The sequence below is a fragment of the Lissotriton helveticus genome, chromosome 8, assembly GCF_964261635.1.
Source record: "Lissotriton helveticus chromosome 8, aLisHel1.1, whole genome shotgun sequence".
Lineage (NCBI taxonomy): Eukaryota > Metazoa > Chordata > Amphibia > Caudata > Salamandridae > Lissotriton > Lissotriton helveticus.
This window is the reverse complement of record NC_136069.1, coordinates 1,589,763,153-1,589,784,987: the sequence shown is the minus strand read 5'-3', so window position 1 is coordinate 1,589,784,987 and position 21,835 is coordinate 1,589,763,153. Positions and strand designations below refer to the sequence as shown.

General features: G+C 45.9%; 1 protein-coding gene across 12 annotated transcripts in view; it reads left to right on the top strand.

Annotated features, from left to right (window-relative positions):
- ARAP1 (ArfGAP with RhoGAP domain, ankyrin repeat and PH domain 1) overlaps nt 1–1,829 on the top strand; it is an 800,765-nt gene extending 798,936 nt beyond the window's left edge. For all 12 annotated transcript variants that reach the window (XM_078658604.1, XM_078658609.1, XM_078658605.1 and 9 more), the window contains one exon: nt 799–1,829. The gene's annotated coding sequence lies outside the window, so the exon portion shown is untranslated. The remainder of the gene's footprint in view (nt 1–798) is intronic.
- Nucleotides 1,830–21,835: the final 20,006 nt, after the last annotated feature.

The following is a 21,835-nucleotide window of genomic DNA, read 5'->3' as shown; positions in this document are numbered from 1 at the left end:
TTAGTAGTGTGAGGGAGTCCAGCAGTAGAAAGTCACCAAGAGCAGGCGAGTTGCTGAGATGAGGCCTTTCCATATTTGTGCGAAATATTTGCGGCCAGGTGCTCATATACGTTTAATGGAATTACACACGGAGTGCAAAAGATTAATGTGACTCCACTTGCTAGGCTGATTTAGTTGACCATACCCCTGTATCAGTACTCTACTAATTACATATCAGTAGACCGGTACTTTCGGAATTCTGAAGGGACCTCAAGACCTGACTGTTCGACTGAGCCGTCCTGGACCGGCAAGTGCCTAGATACTCTATCGGGCAATTAGCAGTGCTTTATAAATCCTGATTGATTAATCAGCTTCAATACTATGGCTTTGTGTGGAGGGCAGAGCTAGGATTCTGATATAGCCATAAAGGGATTCTTTCTAAGACCAGAGACAGAAGATGTAAGTCTGCACCTTCACTTGGAGCCCTTGGAAACCTTGGTTAGAGGATGTTGTGGTTGGTAGGTAAAACATGGCGGATATTCTTTGGGAGAACACGGATCAAAATTTGTGGCACACTCTGAGCCCATAGGGCAGAGTTGCACCAAATGGCCTCAACTTCATCCATACTTGCAGATTATGGTAGATCAGCAGGTAATAGGAGGAATTTACAAGTCTGGTTATGTGCCTTGTTACTAATATTTTTCATAGATGAATTGGTTCTTTTAAGGTTTTACATCATTGTCGAGATTGTTAGGGTGAAAGTATTGCTTATGTACCCATGCATATAAAGTGGTAATCATTGCCTGTTCTTGTTCATAGATTGGTTTTGAGAAGAAGAGGCCGGCCGGGGGGAAGACCTGCATTGGGAAGGGGAGGCCTTCTCCTCCAGCGGTGAGACATGCCCTCAGACTATGGCACTACCTAATGTACAGAAACACCGACAAGAAGATATGATCATGCCCATTGCCGGAGTATCACATGGTCTCGCATTGCAAGCCTTGAACTATTGGACTACGTTAGGGTGGCGTGTTGCACATCCAACACACGTGCTCCTGTGAGGCCATCTCTCGCCGGTCATCATCCGCTACTCACATCTCGGAGTTAAAACTGGAATAAAACCACATTGTACCAGACATGAAACTCATGTGGCACCAGAAACCTCATGGATCTTTCAATGATGAAGATATCCCAGGGTTTATCAAACTCTAAAACAACTCGAGCAGAGTGTTGTATATTGAATGAAGCAATCTTTGTGTACATACGCGTGCTACCAGTCTCAGATCATGGAGAGTCAAGGAATAGAAACTATAGACAATTTGTTTCCGATTGGATCTCGCATCTCGTATAATTCTCTTAGCAGTGTGAAAAGTACTTGAGCAGCAAACAAGATGCAGCCTGGATTCACCATATCCTATTGGTGTGCTTACATTGGAATTGTACGTTTTTTTACAGTGCCTCAGGTCTGGAGTACCATCACTTTTGTAACTGTTCTGTTTCCATTTTCATCGCGCTCCCCTTCATGCTGCTAATTTCTCCTGACCTCTCAAAACTCTTTCAGCAATTTTTTTAGTCGGTACCCAAAAACCAGTCAAGACATTAGAGGCAAGCTGCACATTCTGCCTTTCCGGAAAATTGAAGGTTGATTTTTGAGGACTTTCATGCCTTCATTTCTGATGCACACTGCTATTCAACAAGAATTCTAAAGACTTGGGAACAAGGATTGGCACAGGGACACAAAATGTGACAAATTGTCTTGGACTCCTTTGTGTCCCAGAACCTGTGATTTTTGTCTATTGCTGTACTATACATTTACAAAGCGTCCTTATTAAATTTTGTATTACTGTAAAGTACTTCCAACGGTCCTGTGGATTTCTAATTATGTATTGACACAAAGAGAGGCCAAATTCTGCTTTTTGTTAATGTTTTTTTGCAAATTGTTTGATGGTTGGGTGGTATGAAGGTCAGAGAAGTTCTACTTAGTCCAACTGCAGCCTGGGCTGGGAAGATACCTTCATTCCAAGGCCTGCTGAAGCCCACAATAGGCAATTAGACGGTGGCTCCCTTGCAGTGGCTTCCAGGGCCTGTGGGGATGTGTTACCTGGCAGGGGACAGTATGACGTTGACTCTCCCAGTGACTTGGGCTCATCAGGTGTTGTGAATGGGTCCCTGTTGGCATCCGTCTTGCTCTGTTGACCGAGGGGCAAGCAGAAGCCACAAGAATTGATTGGCTGCCTCAGCACTTCTGCCCTTGCCTGACTTGAGAGGCCACTTCACTCACCAAAGATATGATGGTCACCCTTCAGGAACAAATAGGCACTTTGGGGTAGTGCGTGCCTGCACATCTATATTTGTATTTCAAGCGCTGATCTCTGATCTGATTATTCACACATATCCTTTCTGGGATATTAGTCTTTACAGCCCTTCATCGTTTCAACTGAACTAAAATAGAATACTACATTTGTTTATAAAGGAAAAGACACAGGCTGAAAACCTACTATTGCTGTTGCTGTGAACAAAGGCCTCGCCAAACTGGGGATTTCAACCTGTGAGGCCTTTGCTTTACAAATTAGAATGTTCTAATAGCCTTCGAGACCTCCGTAGTGGGTTCTACCGGCAATTAAAGGCCCGCCATCGGGTTCAGACGTGGTTTGTGGCGCTACAGTTCGAAACCGCTCTCTGGGATCCCCTCGGTGCGCAACCCACTGTACCCTCATTGGTATTGCTTTGTATGAGTGTCACCATTCTCCGCATGTAAAAAAAAATAGGAAAACAGTCTTTGGTATAGCAGACATAGTCGGCATCCTTCGGGCCTAGCCGTGTTGGTCAACTTACATTGCATTCCGTATTATCCAGTCTTCTGCTGATGGAATGGACTCCATTTCAATTCTGTCCTCGGTGCCACTCCAAGTGTCCGTGCACCGACCTGCACAAAGTCTGCAACTTGTGTCTCTCACCGGAGCACAAGGAGGAAGATTGTGACGCTTGTCGATCGTTACGAATGAAAAAAGTCTTTGAGGGACCGGCGGGCTCGACAAAGGGACATGCAGCGGCAGAACATTGAACACACCTCTGATATCTTCGAAGAAGTTACCAAGCAGGAGGAAATGGAGGCATCAGCAGCGAAAGAGGAGAAGGCCTTCTCTATTCAAGAATAGAACTCAGAACTTGAGATTGAGTTGCAGTACAAAGAAGTTCCAGCGGGGCAGGGTGCCTTGAGTAATAAAGCTCCTTTGCCCCCAAGTTTTCTTCCGCCAAAAAGAAGGCTTCTGGTCCACCACTGCCCGTATGGTAGGCACCAAGAGACTGCTTCCAACGCCCCCACTCGACACCGAAATATACAATCAACACTACCGGCTAGAGGTCCAAGACTAGACAATATCCATTTGGTTCTGAAACATTCTGGATCGAAAGAGAAAAAAGACAAATCCAGCTCAGTGGCGAAGGTTTCGGCACCAAAACAAAAAGACGCTCCCTTAAAAATACTTGAGCGGATTTTGGAAAAAAATGAAAGAAAAGCTGAATCCCAAACAAAAGAAGATTCATATCAATCCTGATACTGGACACATAACCGCTAAATACCTTCAAAAAGGAAGGCAGATACTGAATGCAGAATCCCTTTGAAGAAGAAATTGGACATGGCTACCAGCCCTACTAACATTCCTCAAAGCCCTCCACCTTCTTCACCAATTCCCATTGTACCAGATATAGATCCTCTATACATTACACCATCAGGCTCTCCTAAAACCAATCCTGATTTAGGAGAGGATGACAATATATATAATCAGCCACCACCTGATCCATGGGATGACTATAATATTGATCCATCTCAAGATACAGACCCCGATCTATACCTAGCAAAACCTTCCCCTCCTGATGATAATCCCGCATATCTGGAATTAATTGCTAGGGCAGCCAATTATCACAGAGTGCCTTTACACAAAGAAGCACTAGGGGAAGATTTCCTATTCTAAACCTTAGCAAACACACACAAAATAACACAGATGTTGCCTATGTTGAAAGGTATGATGAGATATACAAATTATATTTTTAATTGCCCAGTTAGAGCACATATACTAACAGACAAAAAATATAAACTTCAACCATTTGACCCAGTTTTTATTAGGGGTCAGTTGTCTTTGGATTCCTTGGTGGTCTCTAATGCCTGCAAGGCAAAATTCACAAACATCAGGAGAGGCACCACCTCCAGATAAAGAATCCAAACTGATCGAAAACTGGTCGAAACAAGCTGCTCAATTAGCCAACCATTGGTGTATAGCTAATATGCAAGGTCTATTGTCCAGATACAATAGAGCTCACTGGGATGAAATGGAAGAATTATTAAAATATCTCCCAGAATAACACAAAAAAAGGGACAAGAAATAGTGCAGGAAGGAAAACTTTTTTCTAATTCCTCTATCGGTGTGCATTAGATGCTGCAGGTACTGCAGCTAGAGAAATCAATTCTGGCATTCTGTTAAGGAGATGAGCATGGCTCAGAATTTCTGGCTTCAAACCAGAAATTTAGCAAACCATTCTTAATGCATCCTTTGAAAAGGGTCACCTCTTTTGGCCTCAAATAGATCGATCCCTGAAAAGATGAAAAAGGATACAGAGGTGGCAAAATCTATGGGAGCACTTCAATCTCCTACCAAAGGTTCCTTTTGTTGCTCCTTTTACAGAGGAAACTCCAAAATTAACACTTCAGGTGTGGCCGCATCTTCATACAAGACACAAACACAATCATCCCCCCCCCCCCACCCAGAGGATTCTACAAGGGTGGTTATAGAGGGAACAATTTTAAGGGAAGTGGTAGAGGTACACTAACACACACCTCTGAGTCCACTAACAAGCAGTGACTTGCTAGTACTGCCCCCCTCCCCGGCCATTAATCACCTGTCGGTGTAAGATTACAACAGTTTCTTCCCATATGGCAATCAATAACATCAGACAAATGTGTTTTGGATATTATCCAACATGGTTATTGCCTGGAGCTTACCAGCAATCCTCCCAATATTCCACCTCACATTCACAAACTCTCACCACAACACCAATAGCTCCTCAAACAAGAGATACAAGCTCTTCCAACAAAAGGAGCTATAGAACCGGTTCCATGACAACGTCAAGGATCAGGAGTTTACTCACTTTAATTCCTAATCCCGAAAATGACGCGTCTCGAAGACCAATCTTAGATCTCCCTGGATATCATCTTATCATTGACAAGCACACTCTGCGTTAATCCTGAATTAGATAGGATCTGTTATGCTTGCACCATATGTTTCTATGCATATTGTTTCACCATTTTAGGCTTGTTGTGATCTTTTTCCTTCCTCTACCACTAACTGTAAAGCGCTCTGATTTCCTTCGGGATCTAGTTTGCACTATATAAAACGTTATAAATAAATGAATATCTGGAAGATTGGCTCATCAAAGTCAACACATAGCAAAGGTGTCTATAACACACTCAAGCCACTATAAACCTCCTTCATCAATTGGGATTTACAGTCAATGCACAAAGTTCCATCTTTAACCTTCACAACTGCAACCATATCTGGGAGAACGATAAACAATTACACAGTGCTAGCCTCTCCCAGTAGAGTCAGGATTCAAAACTTTATTACTACAGTTTTAAAACAATCAATACCTAAGAGTCAAAACGTTCATGCAACTGTTAGGGATGATGGCATCATGCATTGTAATAGTGCCTTGTGCACGATTATATATGTCCCCACTACAGGAATGCTTAGCACGTCTGTGGAATCAATCACAGGGTCAATTAACAGATCTAGTGTTGGTAGACAGTCACGCTTATCGCTCTCTGCTGTGGTGGAACACCCAAAAGGGTGGCCCTTAATCGACACAAGCCGTACTAACAGCAAATGCATCTCTCACAGGTTGGGATCACTGTTCCCAGGAAGGTGCGCGCCTGGGCGGCCGCGCACCTCTGTTCTCCCGAGTGCGCAGGGCTGTGTGTGAAGCGCGCACACACAGCACATCCCGGAACAGTCACTCAAAACCGACCTCACACTGGAGGAACCAGGCGCACTTCGCCCCCCCCTCCCCCCTCATGTGTGTCAGCCCGGGATGAGACCGCTTCCCGAGCCTCACCCGAGTACTTTACATGCCCCCTCCCGCTTTAGAGCCCCTGCAGCGCCACTCTGCCTTTTGCTTGTAGAATCAGCCCCCCAACCCCCACCCCCCCCACCATGGAGACAAATAAAAGGCACATAAATGCGTTTGTGGACGAAGTGGGGCAGAGTAGACGTCATTCTAAATGTTAGTACTTCCAAGCACTTCAAGGCGTAAGAAAGAGGTAAGGTGACATTTCTCAAACTCCGAAACCGTTGATGGAGCATTAAGTCAGTATTCGCATTCACCTTTTAAAGGCAAAACTTTTTTACTTTTAGCAATGCTTTTTTAGAAAAGTATTCGCCGCATAAGGTCTCGGAGAAAGGTAAAAACATTAGATGAAAAATATGTTGTCAAATTCTTTGGTTAATTAAAATGAAAGGAAGACTGCAATTGTGTTCAGAAAGCTAAACACTCACCTTTGAGGTGTTCTGCAGGTCATGAGTTTGATTCTCGGAAAGGCCAGCTCAGCCTTTCATCCTTCTAAGGGTGACAAACCAATTCTTATTTACAGTGGTTAGAAATGACAGAAGTACTGCATGAAGCACTGTATTAAAAGTTCCAATTGTCATACACAAGAGATAAGAGTTTTTAAGCGGGGGATCAATGATAGCCTGAATGCCGAGCTTCTTAATCCGCATCAAAGGTTGCCAAGTCAAACGCTACCAGCAACGTGTGCTTTGTGCGCCAGCTCTGTGTAGTCTATGTGCCTGAATGGCAGAGAACGGAGTGGGTGGGATTGATGGGGAACAACATGCACATTATTTTTGTTAATTTCACAAAAACAGTCTCCATACCTTTAGATTAAAAAAAAGACTTAATGAAGGTTGATGGCGACCTTGAGGTGCCTCCGGGCTAAAGGGAAAGGCACAGGTGCCTTGTGCTGTGAAACTGAGGGCAACAGAAAGTAATACGATTGTAAAGCAATGCCTAACATAGTCTCACTGCTTTCTGTCACAGACTGGGGCCTCGTAGCACTGTAAATACACAAATCACTATTCCCCACTGCACCAACCATGGATTCAGTTCTGTGACTGATTACACGCTCACACATATGCAGTGTTCTCTTTAATCAATTGAGATTTCATAATGTAAAGTATTTATTTTTCATTTAAGGTGTTTGCGTTATTTTTCATGCAGCTATGTTAAGATGAAAGACGAGCTCATGAGTTACAGATTATTTTGTTATTTTTAGCCACCTCTTTGACCTCATCCCCACACCCGCTGACCACGCCCCCATTGCACTCAGGATCACAGTTCTCAAAGTGTTTTTATCCACTTCAACCGCTGTTCATGGGTGGCTGTTTGCACTGTTTTTGGAGGTCTGGTGTCATCTTTGAAACAAGTAGACACCACCACCCCTTGCTGCAAGATAAAGGAGCAAGAAATAAAAAACAAAACAACTTTGATTGACCGACCGCAGGTTGAAAGAAAACACATTTGAATACCATGGAAGAGTGGAGAAGCGTGGCTCAGTGGTTAGAGGCGGCAGACCCGGAAGCTGAGATCGACCGTGGACCAGGGTTCGATTCCCCGCCTCGGCGGGTCTCGGGCTCAAAACAATTCAATGGACTCGACAATTCTCGCTCTGGTGCCTACTCAACTCACGGGGTCACACTCTGCGACTCTGGGCAATAGCTTGCTTAATCTCCACTACGGCCCCTCGCGGCGGGATGCCTGGCTTTCACCTTGTGGACACCCTGCCGGGGTTTCTCACAGGGGAATACCAGGACGGGTTCCCTAAGCAAGCGCCGGGACGCTCACGGGCAGCCGTGCGCTTTACAAATCCAGCACATTTACATCACACACAGTAGCAATTTCTCATGTATACATATCTATCCGGTTTGAAACATTTATTTTTAGAATGTGTAAATTCTCCAAGTGGAATAACTGATTTAAAGATTCATGCATCAAAGCTACTTGCATCACCATCTAAGAGAGTGCATTCTTGCTCCTGCCATGCTCCCTACCTGTACGCTTGCACACATTTTTCCCAATTATAAAACAGCAGTGCTATTTTAAAGCGTAACGTGCGTCAGTTGCATATGTTGCAGGAGTTGAATATTTACTCATTCTTTTACTGTGGTGCACCCCACGCTGCCCTACTCCTTCCTAGTCTGTGAGGGGCGCCTCTTTTCCTCCTCTGTCACTAGCAGATGACATTACCCGATACTCCGCCCACCCCCACAGCTTCCCTCCCCTTGCCTTATCTGACTCTAGTGGAAGTGAGTTGAGGTGAGCTTCATGAGGGAGCCCTTTCGGCCCATACCTTTCAACAGTGCTTAATTTGGGCTGGTGGTTTCGGGTGCTCTGCGCTGGCAATTAATCATCAACGCTGGTGCTTTTCATGAGCACCAGAACACATTAATTTATGGTAGGCACAGGTAGATGAAATGATTTGCCCAGAATCACAGGATATTGAGCCAACGCCAACACTCAAACCTCGTTCCCCAGCTACATAGTCGGCAGTTCTGGCAGTACACCACATCCTCTCCCTACTATCATGGTTCTGCTTTAGGCAGCACTAACTGGAGAAATGGGCTGGTGCAAGCTGTCTCCTGACGAGAGCCCCAGCACATATTTTTTTTACAAATTAACCACTACCTTACGCCCACCAGTTAAAAGCTCTGCACTGACTGTTTGCCCAGTATGAGTGGTTTTGTTTGGAACAAGTAGTCTTAGGTCATAGGCACTGTTACCAGGAAGGTGTGCGCCTGGGCGGCCGCGCACCTCTTTTCTCCCGAGTGCGCAGTGCTGTGTGTGAAGCACGGACACACAGCACATCCCGGGAACAGTCACTCAAAACCGACCTCACACTGGAGGAACCAGGTGCACTTCGCCCCCCCACCCCCACCCCCGTCATGTGTGTCAGCCCGGGATGAGACAGCTTCCCGAGCCGCACCCGACTACTTCACAGGTCTTTTAAAGAACTTTTGCTTGTTAATGAGGCTTTGATTGCCCCCCCTCCCATTAGAGCCCCTGCAGCACCACTCTGCCTTTTGCTTGCATGTACATTAGTCCCTGGGGGTGGGTGGAGGAGGAATAAGGTGACTTCATGGTGAGCGGCACTGTTTTCACACCATTTCAAACCTGTAATGCATGGCTACTTCAAGACCAAACACAAGTAAACCTCTTCAGCACACAGTGATGCTGTGCAAAATAATCCCTTGCTGGTGCCTCATTAGTTTACTAGATCACGAGGGTCCTGGCGACAGGATGGTCAGTGGTTGACAGCGGTCGACTATGTTCTCATAAACACCCTCCCTCGATCCTTCCACACAAGTGGCTTCTCAATCAGCTCCTCACAGCTGTATAAATAATACATGATAGGAAACTTAACCCTGGCAGCTGTGCCGGCACACTGCTTGCCAGACAGCAGCCTACTGGCTACTCAGAAACAGGTAGGACTTGAGAGACATGAATTAATCCCAGTTTAGTCACTCACCCTGCAGCTAAATGCGTTCATTGCAGCTCTGCTGTGTCCTTCTGAAAACCATGCAGTGTATATTGTTTCTACAATCTGGGTGCTCTCTATGTACAAACAGGAAGGGACACACTCTACAGTTGACAATCCTCTCTCAGACCATTTGGCATTGGGCAATACATCACAAAATTAATCTGGCAGAATTTATGTTATGTTGGAGAGATTTGTGAAGCTTGCGATTACCCTGGGGGTGTCTTGGCGCTGCCTGAAACCGGAGCATGCTGAAAATAATTATTTTAGTTGTTAAAAAGCCAGTTCTTAATCTCTTTCCAAAATGCCATCAAAGAAGGAATGGCTCTGATATGTACTGGAAAGCTACTCCATAACTTTTCTGTGCTGAATATGATACTCCTGCCTCCCCAATTAGCTTTTGTGATTTTGGGAATTTCTAGATTTTTGGAGTTTGCGGATTGCAAAGATCGATGTACCACCTGAAAGCATTCCGAAGAAATTCCAGACCTGTATTGTAAAGTCCTTTATGTGCAGGGCATAGGGCTTTACATTTTGCCTGGCTGCGAAAAGGAAGCCAATGTAGCTTTCGGAGTCCCTGGGAGATAGGATGAAATTCATGAGGCTTCAGGATCATTCTGGCTCTGGCATTTTGCTCCAATAGACTTACGAGCTTTTCTTGCACGTTTTGGTAAAGACTATTACAATAGTCTAATTTTGAAAGGACTACTGCAGTAATCACAAATTGTTAGGAATGTATGGCAATATTTTTCTGATCATTATAGATACCAGAGACGACAGTTGGGCTCCCAAATTGAGTTTGTCATCAATGATGACGCCAAACTTTTTCGCTTTGGGGACAAGAATTGGGGGCTGACTCTGCTGTTCTGGCCACCAACTAGGGGACCAGGTTGGGGAGGGATTCCAAATAAAATGGCATCTTTTTCTTCATAGTTGAGTTTCAAGCAGTGCCTACTCATCCAAGTAAGTAAGTAAATGGTTTGTAAGAATTCGAATGCCGAGGCGTCTTGGCAGTGGGGTAGCAAAAAATGCCACACAACCAGGATGATTTAGGTTTTTACTGTAGAGGGAAGAGCCAGGTTTTCAACTTGCCCCAGAATTGTGACCGGTCAGATTAAAACCTGACATTTAGCGGTAGCTTGGAAGCTAGATGGGAGAAACATCTGCCTCTCCATCTTGCCTTCTTGATTTTAGGGACGTTGACCAGTGCTTGCTTAGCTAATCTCAGTGTGCGTCGGGTGTGTACCATTGAAATAGTTTGTTGGAATCTGTTGGCCCGCTCCATACAGGGCTTTGTGAACCAGACATAGTGCCTTGAACTCAATCCGCTCCTTAACTGGTAGCCAGTGGAGGTTCCTATTAGTCCCGGAGATATGCTTAAATGTTGGGATAATCAACAAGGTTCGGGCTGCAGCGTTCTGTAGAGGTTGCAGTTTGGATAGTTGTTGCACGTCAGTGGTGTTGCATTAGTGTATTCGAGAGAGGGTAAATGCTACCACAACCCTTTCCCTCAGCTCCAGCAGGAGGAAAGGTAAAATCGTCTGCAATATCTTTAAAAGGAAGTAGCAGGTCAACGTTACTTGGTTGATCTGCCCAGAGAAGCTGAGCTGATCATCACACACAAAGCCTAGGTTTCTCATTTTGACCACTAGGACCGGATAGGCTCCTACCACTGCCAGCCACCACGCTTAATTCCAAATTTGAGGACCATTGCTGAATTCCATAACCTCCGTCTTATCAGTATTTCATTTTAGATAATTATGGTGCATCCATTTCATGATGTGTTCGAGTCAGCTGTGGAATCTAGTCGATAGTGTGTCTTCCGTGGATGAAATGGAATTTATAATTTGGGTATCGTCGGCATACGATACCAGCGACTAACTTAGCCAACTGAGTCACATAGACGTTGAACAATGTGGGCGAGAGTGCTGACCCCTGTGGAACTCCACATGGGAGATAGAATTTATCAGATTTGTGATTGTCCGAGCAGTCACAGCTGACTGCTTCGATACAGTCTCGACATCTTTGTGGACCTTACAGATCGTTATTAGGGGCAGTGACTAACAATTGAGTGTCATCAGCATTACAAGTTAGCTCCAGCTTAAAAGGTTTAATAAGTGGGGCCAGCTTTGCCACATAAACATTGAACAGGGGGGGGCTCAACGATGATCCCTGTGGCACCCCACAAGAAAAGGAATAAAGTGTTGATTCATATTTACCCTGTGCTAAACTTTGTTTTCTATCTGTACGAAAGGAGGTGAGCAGAGCCAGGGCCTTATCCTTAATCCCTATTTCTGCTAAACGGTGAATCAGGGTTTTATGGTCCACCGTGTCAAATGCTGCCGATAAATCCAGAAGGATAAGGGCTGCGGATCCCCCTTTGTCCTGAGTCATCCTTACCTCATCTGCTTTGACCAGGGCCGTTTCAGTACTATGTCCTGGTCTAAATACAAACAGTTTGGGTCTAGGATTTGATTGTCATGAATGCATTTGGATAATAATTCTATATTCATTATTTTTTCAATAATATTTTAAGGAAGTGAAAGGCGTGATATTTGGTGGTAAGTACTAGTCAATGCAGCTCTGATTTGTTTTTTTTATGAGGAAATATGTAGGTTTGTTTCCAAGCAAAGGGAAATACACCTGTTGAAAACATGATGTTAAAGATATCAGATAGGTTTGTAGAGATAATTCCTGGAGTTAGTTTAAGTATGCTAGGAGGACAGGGATCATATTGGAAACATAATCTGCTTTGCATGAGAAGAGTTGCCACTTGTTCTGTAGTGGTAGGCGGGAATTCATGGAAAGGCGAGTAGTTTTGTAATAGCTGTCTGCTCACTTTTAGGATGGTTGTTATTCTTATCAAATTGTTTTAACATTTCGTCAACCTTCTGTTTATAAGTGACTACCTGGAAAATTCCTTGGTCGAATTAGAGGCCTTCTCAATCAATGAGGTAGTAAATACTTTTTTCCTTGATAAGATCTTTATACCTAGTTAGTGCAAGCTTATATTCCAGTTTTTCTTGTGTATTATGTTTTCTTCCATCTCCTTTCAATTCTTCTACAGGATTGCTTTTCTAGTTCAGGACTTCTGTAAACCAAGGTGCTTACAGTTCCTTTCTTTTCAGAGTGTATGGATTTGGTCGGGACAAGATCTCGAAAGGTATCCGATATCAAGTCTGAATAACAGTTAAATACTAATTCTGCACCAAAAGGAATTATGGGTTGGTTATACCTTAATGCTTGAGCTAATGATTTTTTATTAAGTTTGTTCCAGGGCCTACCCATAATGGGTTCAGAGGATTTGATTGGTTGGTAGTGTCCTTTAGGGCTTTCACTGTTAAAAAATAATTATACAGTGATCAGACCATACCAAAGGAGATACATTTACAATTTTTATGGAAGGGTTATTAGTGAAGAGACCATCTTAAATATGACTTGCTGAGTGCGTAGTCTCAGTTATAATCTGAATGAGTCCTAAGGACTTCTCAATATCAACCAGAGCAGCCGGGTCTTTATCATCTATTGCTTCTAAATGGAAATTAAAATCTCCCAAAATTGAGAAACTGTCGGATAGCGGGCTATTTTCAACTAATACTTGAAAGGTTTGTAGAAATTTATTTTTATGTGCCCCAGGTGGGTGGTATAAAAGTATACTGGGAAATAGTGTCTGATTTCTCCTGCTTAAATTAAATAGAAATGCCGTGCAGTCACTGTTAGCAACAACATCGCCGGTAGCTGTTAATTCACTGCAAAAGATTAATGCTAAGCCACCCCCTCTCCTTAGCGGTCTATCCCACCTGAAGATAGAATATTCCTCTGGTACAGCTACCGCAAAGTCAGGGCTGCAGGATTCATCGCCCCAGGTTTCCGTGATAAATAGTCCATCAAGATGTTCTGAATTTCGCAATTTCGACTTTTTCCTTGGGAAGGGATCGTCATTAATTAGTGCAAGCTTTAACCTATTTGCCTTATCTTTAATATGGTTTGGAAAGCGAATTTTAGCATGAGGCCGAAGGATGGGATTTAAAATGTTGCTGTTGCAGTTTGAGTATGTAAATGATGCTGAATCTACTGGCGTCCTCACGTCAAGGTGCATGCAAAGAGTTGTGTGGCGGGCAGAGGGCACATAGCGCCTTACCTGAATACTCGAGCGGCTCTTCATGATGGATGGCAAAAGTTCCAGGTGTTCTGGCCCTGGGCCCGGCCCATGCGTGAACGGGCGCAGACTGGCTTCAGGGCCGGACTGGCAATGCCGGGCACCGGGGGTCCCCCGGTAGGCTGCCAGGGGTGGGGGCCGGTTTCTTGGCCGGGGGCCGGTTTATTGGCAGAGGGACCATTTTTAGGTCCAGCGTTAGTCAGAAAATAAATTGGAGAAGTTTACTTACAGCCTAGTAGTCTCTCCGCGCTCCTTGAGGGGACAAAAAAAGCACAATCTCTGCATCCTCTACCAGTGGCGGATCCTCCATGGGGGCGTTTGGGCGCCGCCCCACTGCTTTCTCGCCGTGCGAGAAGGCAGAAACAAATAGTAGAGAACTACCATTTGTTTGCGAGAAAGCAGATGTTCCTGCTTGAGAGAGTGGGAGAGGTCACTCGAGGGCAGGGGGGAGTGGCTTTCCCCACTGTTGTTAATACTGTTTGTTTGGGCAGCCTGAGAGGCTGTCCAAACAGACAGTATTAACTGTATTAATAAAAGCGGGCAAGCCGCTCCCCCCTGCCCTCAAGTAACCCCTCCCACTCTCCCTGTTCTCTGTATGCTGCAGCATACAGGGAAATGACGTGGTGTTGGGGCAGCCCGCTGAACCAATCACAGCGCTGTGTTGTGGTGGAGGGGAGGGAGGCTGCCTGGCTTCCTGCGTGACGACGAATTCAAGAACAGGATGGCGCGGGAGTCGGGACGTCTGGAGTCAGAACTAACTTGAAGGCGGGAAGGTAAGGTAAGTTAAGTTTATTGACTTTGTTTTATTATTTTATTTAAAATTATCCCGCTTCCCCCCATCCATCCCCTCCGCAGCGCGACAACACCGGCATTTCCAGCCCCCCACCCGTATTGCCGGCCGCGACTGGCAGCTGATCACCATGTTAGACACCCGCTGCAGTTTCCTTCACCTGCGGCGATGGGCGAGGCCAGCCTAATCTGTTGCCCACAGCTCTGGAGTCCCCCGATGACCCAGCTATCGGGCCAGAAGACTTGCAGACTGAAGTACTACCCGAGGGGTGGGGCCTGGTTCCCAGGTGCTGTTGTGGCCGGTGCGGCCTTTCCTTTTCTCTGGCTGGCCTTTGATAAGGCCTATGCGCTCAGTGCCCCAGGGTGCTGCCTCCCGAAGGAACTGTATCTGTCGAGCGTAATCATTGCCCTGCTGACACTATGGTATGTGACTTCACTTATCTAAATTGCTACTACTCTTGATTTGCGGGGCCTTGCGTGGCTTATACATTTAAGCACTAATGTCGCTGATGGGCCTGCGGGGGCACACCTAGGGCTACTACACATCTTAAATGCCTGTCTCCCCCTCACGCCCCCTCTGATTCGTCGAGGGACCTGTGAGATCTGATGGTACAGGGCGGTGCACATGGCGAGCCAGAAGGAGTTACTGAAGTAAGTGCTTTATTTTGAGACAAATACTTGGCATATTGTTATGTTAGCTTAACATGGAGCATTTCTGTTAGTCGTGAACGCTGGCATGGTGGCAACGGAAGGCTATTGAGTTTGGGAACAGGAGGGGGGTGGGGAGGGGTGGAGTAAGGAGGGCTTTCACCTTTTGGAGCTAATGACCAAAATTGGCAAATTATTGTTGTTTCCGACGTAGTTTCAATGGAGGTAGTGGAATCGTAACGAAGTGTGAATAAAGAATGTGCTTTAGACAAGTCTGGGATTTCTCACTGTTTACTGTACACATGTTGACATGGATGCTAACTTGTAGATCTGTTTGTGTCCTTTAAGTCTTTAACCGTCAGAGTACACCTCAAAGTACTACGTAAGATTTCTTTTTGTTTTGTTTAAAATAACATCCACCTCATTTTTCCAAAAGCATGGGTAGACACTGGCTGCTTATTTCACTCTTTAGTTAGTCTGCCTCTGTCAGGGCGAGGAGACTCTTCCTGTAACTGCAAGATGTGCAGCATTTCCCAATAGGTAAATTGTGATACATCCATTGTCAACTGCATAGCGTGGCCCCACGAACCCTCTATGGGTCACTTGAGCTCACTCGCTATGTCAAAGTCGCAAACAAAGTGTACCACTCACCACTTTTAAAACTCACCAGCCGCCACTGTCCTCTACTACATTTTCATCTGTATAATAATGTATTGATTGGAGCACTGTATGTGCACCATTTAATGGGGGTGGGTCGCGCGCAGATGTCTCCGACACAGCGTCTGCGCCGTCTCAGTTCACCCACCTTAGGGTGGGGCGGATGGGGGTGGACGACGAGATGGCCTGCATGAAAGTGGAGGCCGAGACCTTGACGGCTGTCGGGTTGGAGAAGCCCAAGGAGAAGAAGACCTACCGCCCGTTCCAGAGACGGTTCGGGGTGCAAGGCAGAGGGCGAGGGCAGGCTTCGGGACTGCAGCAACAACAGCAGCAGCAGTTACGGAGGCCCTTCTAGAAGCGCCAGAAGGGCAGAGGCGGCCAGCAGTCCGCCGCGGCGAACAAAGGCCCGGCTGGGTCTAGGCCCTGAGCGGTTACTTCCCCTGCATCCGTTACCCACTCCGGTGGGGGGAAGCGTTCAATTTTTTTCTGTCAGAGTGGAGAAAAATTACTCGGGACAAGTGGGTGCTGAATATTATTTGCAATGGATACAGTCTTCGGTTCACCAGCCCGCCTCCAGCAATTCCACCGGTCAGCTTGCAGTTTCAGCTGCGCAAGCTCCAGGCGGAGGCCGATACCCTGTTAAGGAAAAGGGCGATAGAAGACGTACCTCTGTCTCAAAGGGGAAGAGGTCTGTACTCACGGTTCTTTCTGGTTCGCAAGAAGGACAAGAACGAGTTCAGGCCCATTCTGGATTTGCGACAAGCAAACAAGTGGATTCGCAGAGAGAAATTTCGCATTCTGTCGTTGCATCAGATTTATCCTCAGCTGCAACAGGGAGACTGGCTATGTGCTATAGACCTACAGGCAAGACACCGTCCTCAGCTGGCTGGGGGGCGCACTCCAGAGACTTGCAGATACAAGGAACGTGGTCCCCGACGGAGTCCACGTATCACCTCAATTTCCCGGAACTCAGAGCTGTTCACTTGGCACTGAAGGCCTTTCATCCGTCTTTCCAGACCAACTCTCTGCTTGTACAGACGGACAATACGACCACGATGTATTACCTCAACAAGCAGGGGGGCTCGAGATCACGCACTCTGTCGCAGGAGGCGCAGGCGATCTGGTGCTGGCTTCTAGCCAGAGGACTGACGATAACGGCTACCCATCTACCAGGTGTGCAGAATGTTCAGGAAAACCACGAATGGGTCATAAACGACGAAGTACTAGGAGAAGTCTTCGCAAGGTGGGGGACTCCAGACATAGATCTGTTCGCCACCACCAAAAACAGCAAATGCTGAGACTTCGACTCCAGGTACTACCAGCGGGGGATGCTAGGGAATGCGCTATGGATCAACTGGTCGAACAGCTTTCTGTACGCTTTTCCACCCATTCCCCTGATTCCGGCGGTGCTCATCAAGCTGTCCAAGTCCAGAGCGCGGATGATCCTGATTGCCCCGGAATGGCCCAGGCAGTGGTGGTTCACGGACCTGCTTCACCGGTCTCTCCTTCCTCACATACTGCTGCCGTGCCGGCCGGACCTTCTCATGAAGTTTGGGGGACAGATGGTGCACCCCAACCTCTCGTCTTTGAGTTTGGCGGCATGGCTCCTGAGATAGTGCAATATGGCCATTTGATTCTGCTAGAAGATTGTATGGACATACTGAAGGAGGCTAAGCGACCTTCCACTAGGATTTCCTATGCTTACAAGTGGAAGAGATTCTGCATCTGGTGCAAGTCCAAGAACTATGATCCCACGACATGTAAGGAAGATGTCATCCTTCCGTATCTTCTACATTTGGCGCAGTCGGGCCTTACTTTCCATTCCATTAAGGTTCATCTCGCTGCGCTGACTGCCTACAGGAAATGCCCTTCACAGACTTCCTTCTTCCAGATCCCTGTGATCAAAGACTTTTTGGAAGGCTTGAAGAAAGTGTTCCCTCCTGTCAGGCTTCCTTCGACTTCATGGGAATTGAATGTGGTGCTGTCCAGATTGATGAAGGAGCCTTTTGAACCTATTCATAAGGCTTCGTTGCAGCACCTGTCCTGGAAGGTGGCGATCCTCGTGGCCATCACATCGGCCCGCAGGGTGAGTGAAATTCAGGTGTGTGTTGCCAAGAACCTTATACTGTATTTCATGCTGCTAAGGTTGTTATGCGTACTCACCCTAAATTTCTTCCAAAAGTTATCTCTGATTTCCATGTTAACCAGACCATAACTTTACCTACGTTTTTTCAGAATCCTTCATCTCCAGCGGAAAGGTCTCTGCATTCCCTGGATGTTTGGAGGGTGTTGAAATTTTATCTGGATAAAACCAAAGATATTCGTAGGTCAGACCAATTGTTTATCAATTATGGATCAGTCAGGACCGGTCTTGCTACCTCAAAACAGTCCATCTCGAGGTGGATTGTGTCCTGTATACAATTGTGTTACCAGAAGGCTAATAAGACTTTAGGGGGTAAACCTAAGGCTCATTCCACCAGGGGCAAAGCTGCCACGACGTCTTTGCTACGTAATGTTCCAATTGCAGAAATCTGCAAGGCGGCCACTTGGACGTCGGTCCATACCTTTGCTAAGCATTACTGTCTGGACACTGATGCCAGGACAGAAGCTCAGGTTGGGCAGGCTTCGCTACGAAATCTGTTCGCACGGTAGTGGTGTTATTTCTCTTCTCTCCACCGGCGCTTTGGTGTGGGGATGGGCTTGCCATTCTATTCACTAGATTATGACTATACACAGAGATCCCCTACTACAGAAGGAGTAGTTTCTGTCATGTAACTCCAGTTCTGTAGTAGGGGTATCTCTGTTATAGTCATAAGCGCCCTCCCTCCTCCCCGGTGGAGAAAGATATTATGTAAGGAATGCTACAGGTCTGGCGTGTTACGCCTTCAAAAAGAACGGACCTGCTGTGCATTCTGGGATACTGAGAGAGTTCTCGAAAGTTCTCTTAAAGGCACAGTATCCTATTCTGAGCCACATAATGGCAGCCTACGGGCTTGTCTGTCCACTCCTTCCTCTCTATCATTCCAGAGGATTTTGCTGATAAAGGAACGTTTTTCTCTGTGGAGAAATCTGGACAGGCTGTGCTGTTTGTGGTTTTTGGTGGAATTTTTAGTTGAAGTACTGGACAGTGTAGCCTGTGGATATAGGCTGCATTATCTGTCTTTAAATTCTCTCTTAAGTGTCTGTGCAGGTCTGCATCTTTTGACAACTAAAGAGATTATTTTTGATTACTCCGGGGTCCACGCACATGGGCGGGACTATTCACTAGATTATGACTATAACAGAAATACCCCTACTACAGAACTGGAGTTACAGGACAGAAACTACCCCTAACCCTGTAACCATCTGTTCTTGGCATGTAGAGCTGTAGATTCACATTTGCCCTCCCTCCTCCCAGGACACCTTTTGGATGTTTCAGTTCTTATTGTTTACATTACGTACACACGGACATCTCTGTACTACACTTATTTACTCCATTCTTACCCTCGTGTGGTAAAACAATCTAACACTGGAGTTGATGCCCATGCGCACTATCACTTGACTGGAAAAGACTTCTTCGAAGAAAAACAACTTGCAAACATCCTGACCCAACACTAGATGGCAGGAGTATGCAAAGCTTGTGAATCTACAGCTCGACATGCCAAGAACTCATGCTTACAGGGTAAGTAACATAATCCTTTCCTGCACAAAAACAACTTTCTGAAGCATGTTCCTGTTTCTAAGTGTGCTGCAGAATGCAGCAAACAGACACACATAGAAGGAGGCAGTAACGAGGAGACATAAAGACAATTCTCTCGTTACGCCTCACCTGGGAAGGAATAGCATTTTGACCCTGTCCCAGATCTACCAGCAATGGTAATTCGAGGAATGCGTCAAAGTCCATGGATGGCTGCGTGGAAACACCCATGGACCAGTCTTCGGACGCCTCCCTGGGGCAGAGTAACGCAACTCAGCGTTTTGCACTGCATCACTCTACTCTAGATTTAGCAAGCCACACAAGGCTGTGGAAAGTTGTCTTGCGTGGGTTGAAAAATCAAACTCAAGGGTGGCATCTCTCTTGCGCTCCGTTGCATTGCAATTTAAATTTCACACCATCTATTTCCCATTGTGCGGTGTCCTCCTTAAAATATGCCCCAAGGGAGTTAGTGCAAGCAGTTAATTTGTTAAACAAAAAAACACAGGTGCAGATTCAAACTTTTTTTCAGGAGCCCGCCACAATCCTATACTTCCTGGATTTGATCTCATTCTTGCACGTTCTTTTGCTCCATGCTTCCCCACTTCTTTTGCATCTTTCTCTTCCTCCTATTTCTGCCTCTCTCTTGCTCTGGGCCAAAGTCTGATGATAAAGGATAAGTACAAGTTTCCAAAAATTAGTGCCACTGCCCAGCACTTAAAAACCACTAGCAAAAATGAATCACTGGTTAGTGTCCACTCCACCGGGGCGTGGAAGCTTCCCTGATGCTCTGAACGCATTTCCCACCTGCTGTTGTGCAGATTATATGTAGGTCTGGGGGGAATTTTGATTATGCCGAAGTAATAGGAGTCATTTTGATAATTCTGCATTACTCTTTGGCACAGAATTATCGATAATAGAGTGATTTCACCTGCTTGCATAATTAAGATTAATTTGTTGAAACAATCTTACAGCGAGAGCACATTTAGCGAGCGGCTGCTCGCACTCCTGTTTATGTTCTATTGTATTTACCGCTATTTTCTTAGCGCAAAATGCATCTTTGTATCCATTTTAGATGTTAGGGTTTATTTTATGCTAAGAAACTAGCACTAAATGCAGGGAGTATGTTAGGGGATAACCCTAACCCAAGTGCACTTTTAGTAAGTGCGAGCAGCTGCACTTGCTCCATATTCCATTTCTGATGCAGTTAGCACTATGCCATAGCGCAAAATGCATCCTCGCGTCCATTTTGGACACGAGGGGACATTTTTGTGCTGAGAAAATAGCGCTAAATGCAGAATTACTCTTCTTGTGTAATCCTGCGTAATCTTGCTGAATTTTTCGCGGCACGGAATTACAAGTTATATCCAAGGCTTTAAGTGGGCCGGGTCTCACTGGGTCTGAGCACGGCAGTTTTTTTTAAGGAGGCCTCGAAACGGGTCTCTATCGGGCTCTGTTTTGTGCCCTGGCACAGGAGGTCCGTTTTTTTCGAGTGTTATTGGGGAAGGGAAATCCTTTAAAGAGAGTAATTTTCTGTCTTGATTTCTCTTCTCTTTTCGGAACTAAGGAGCAAAAAAAACCTTGTCGTGATGTCACCAGGGATTTAGTTGGAAGCTTTTTTAATATTATATACAAGCCACAGTTGCTGCTTATTGATGTTATGCAACTAACAACCATTGACAAAGACAATAGTCCTGATTTGACAAGCGCGGAGAATCAGGACGCGTGCACTTAGGACCCGGCACCTCCGGACCCCGCCTCTGGTCACTGGTGGTTGGGCGGCAGGGTGGCCCAATCGGCAGCCGGCCGCCTCCACTTCCGGGTCAGGGAGTGACGCGTATCCTGAGTGGTAGTGGGCGGAGACCTTTGGCCTATTTAGGGTCAACTCCCTGTGACCAGGGTCTCTGTTCCCGCTACCACTCCAGGATACTTGACTGCACACGCCGGCACTGAAGCCATTCATCGTGATCCAGGCCGGCCTTGCACCTGGCGTAGGATACCCAGTTGCAAGATGCGAGCCAGATGGGGCTCCTCCCTTAGGGCTGGGAACATGAGAGGAGCAAGATATGTTTTAAAGTGTGATTGTAAATATCAGATATGCATGTTATTTGCTTGTCATGTTTATACAGTGTTGTGATTAAACATGGCCGTTTTTACCCCACCCGAATCTCTTGGTGATTTCAATGTGGGGATCTTGCACGTCTATGTCCGATTAGGGGGAGGCAGGGTATGTTGTAAGTATGATGTTACTTGTTGTATCATATATCTGGATGCAATGACAGAAACAACAAAATACTAGTCGGGCGGCACACTATGCTTTAGCACACATTTTTAGATTATGTATTTTTAA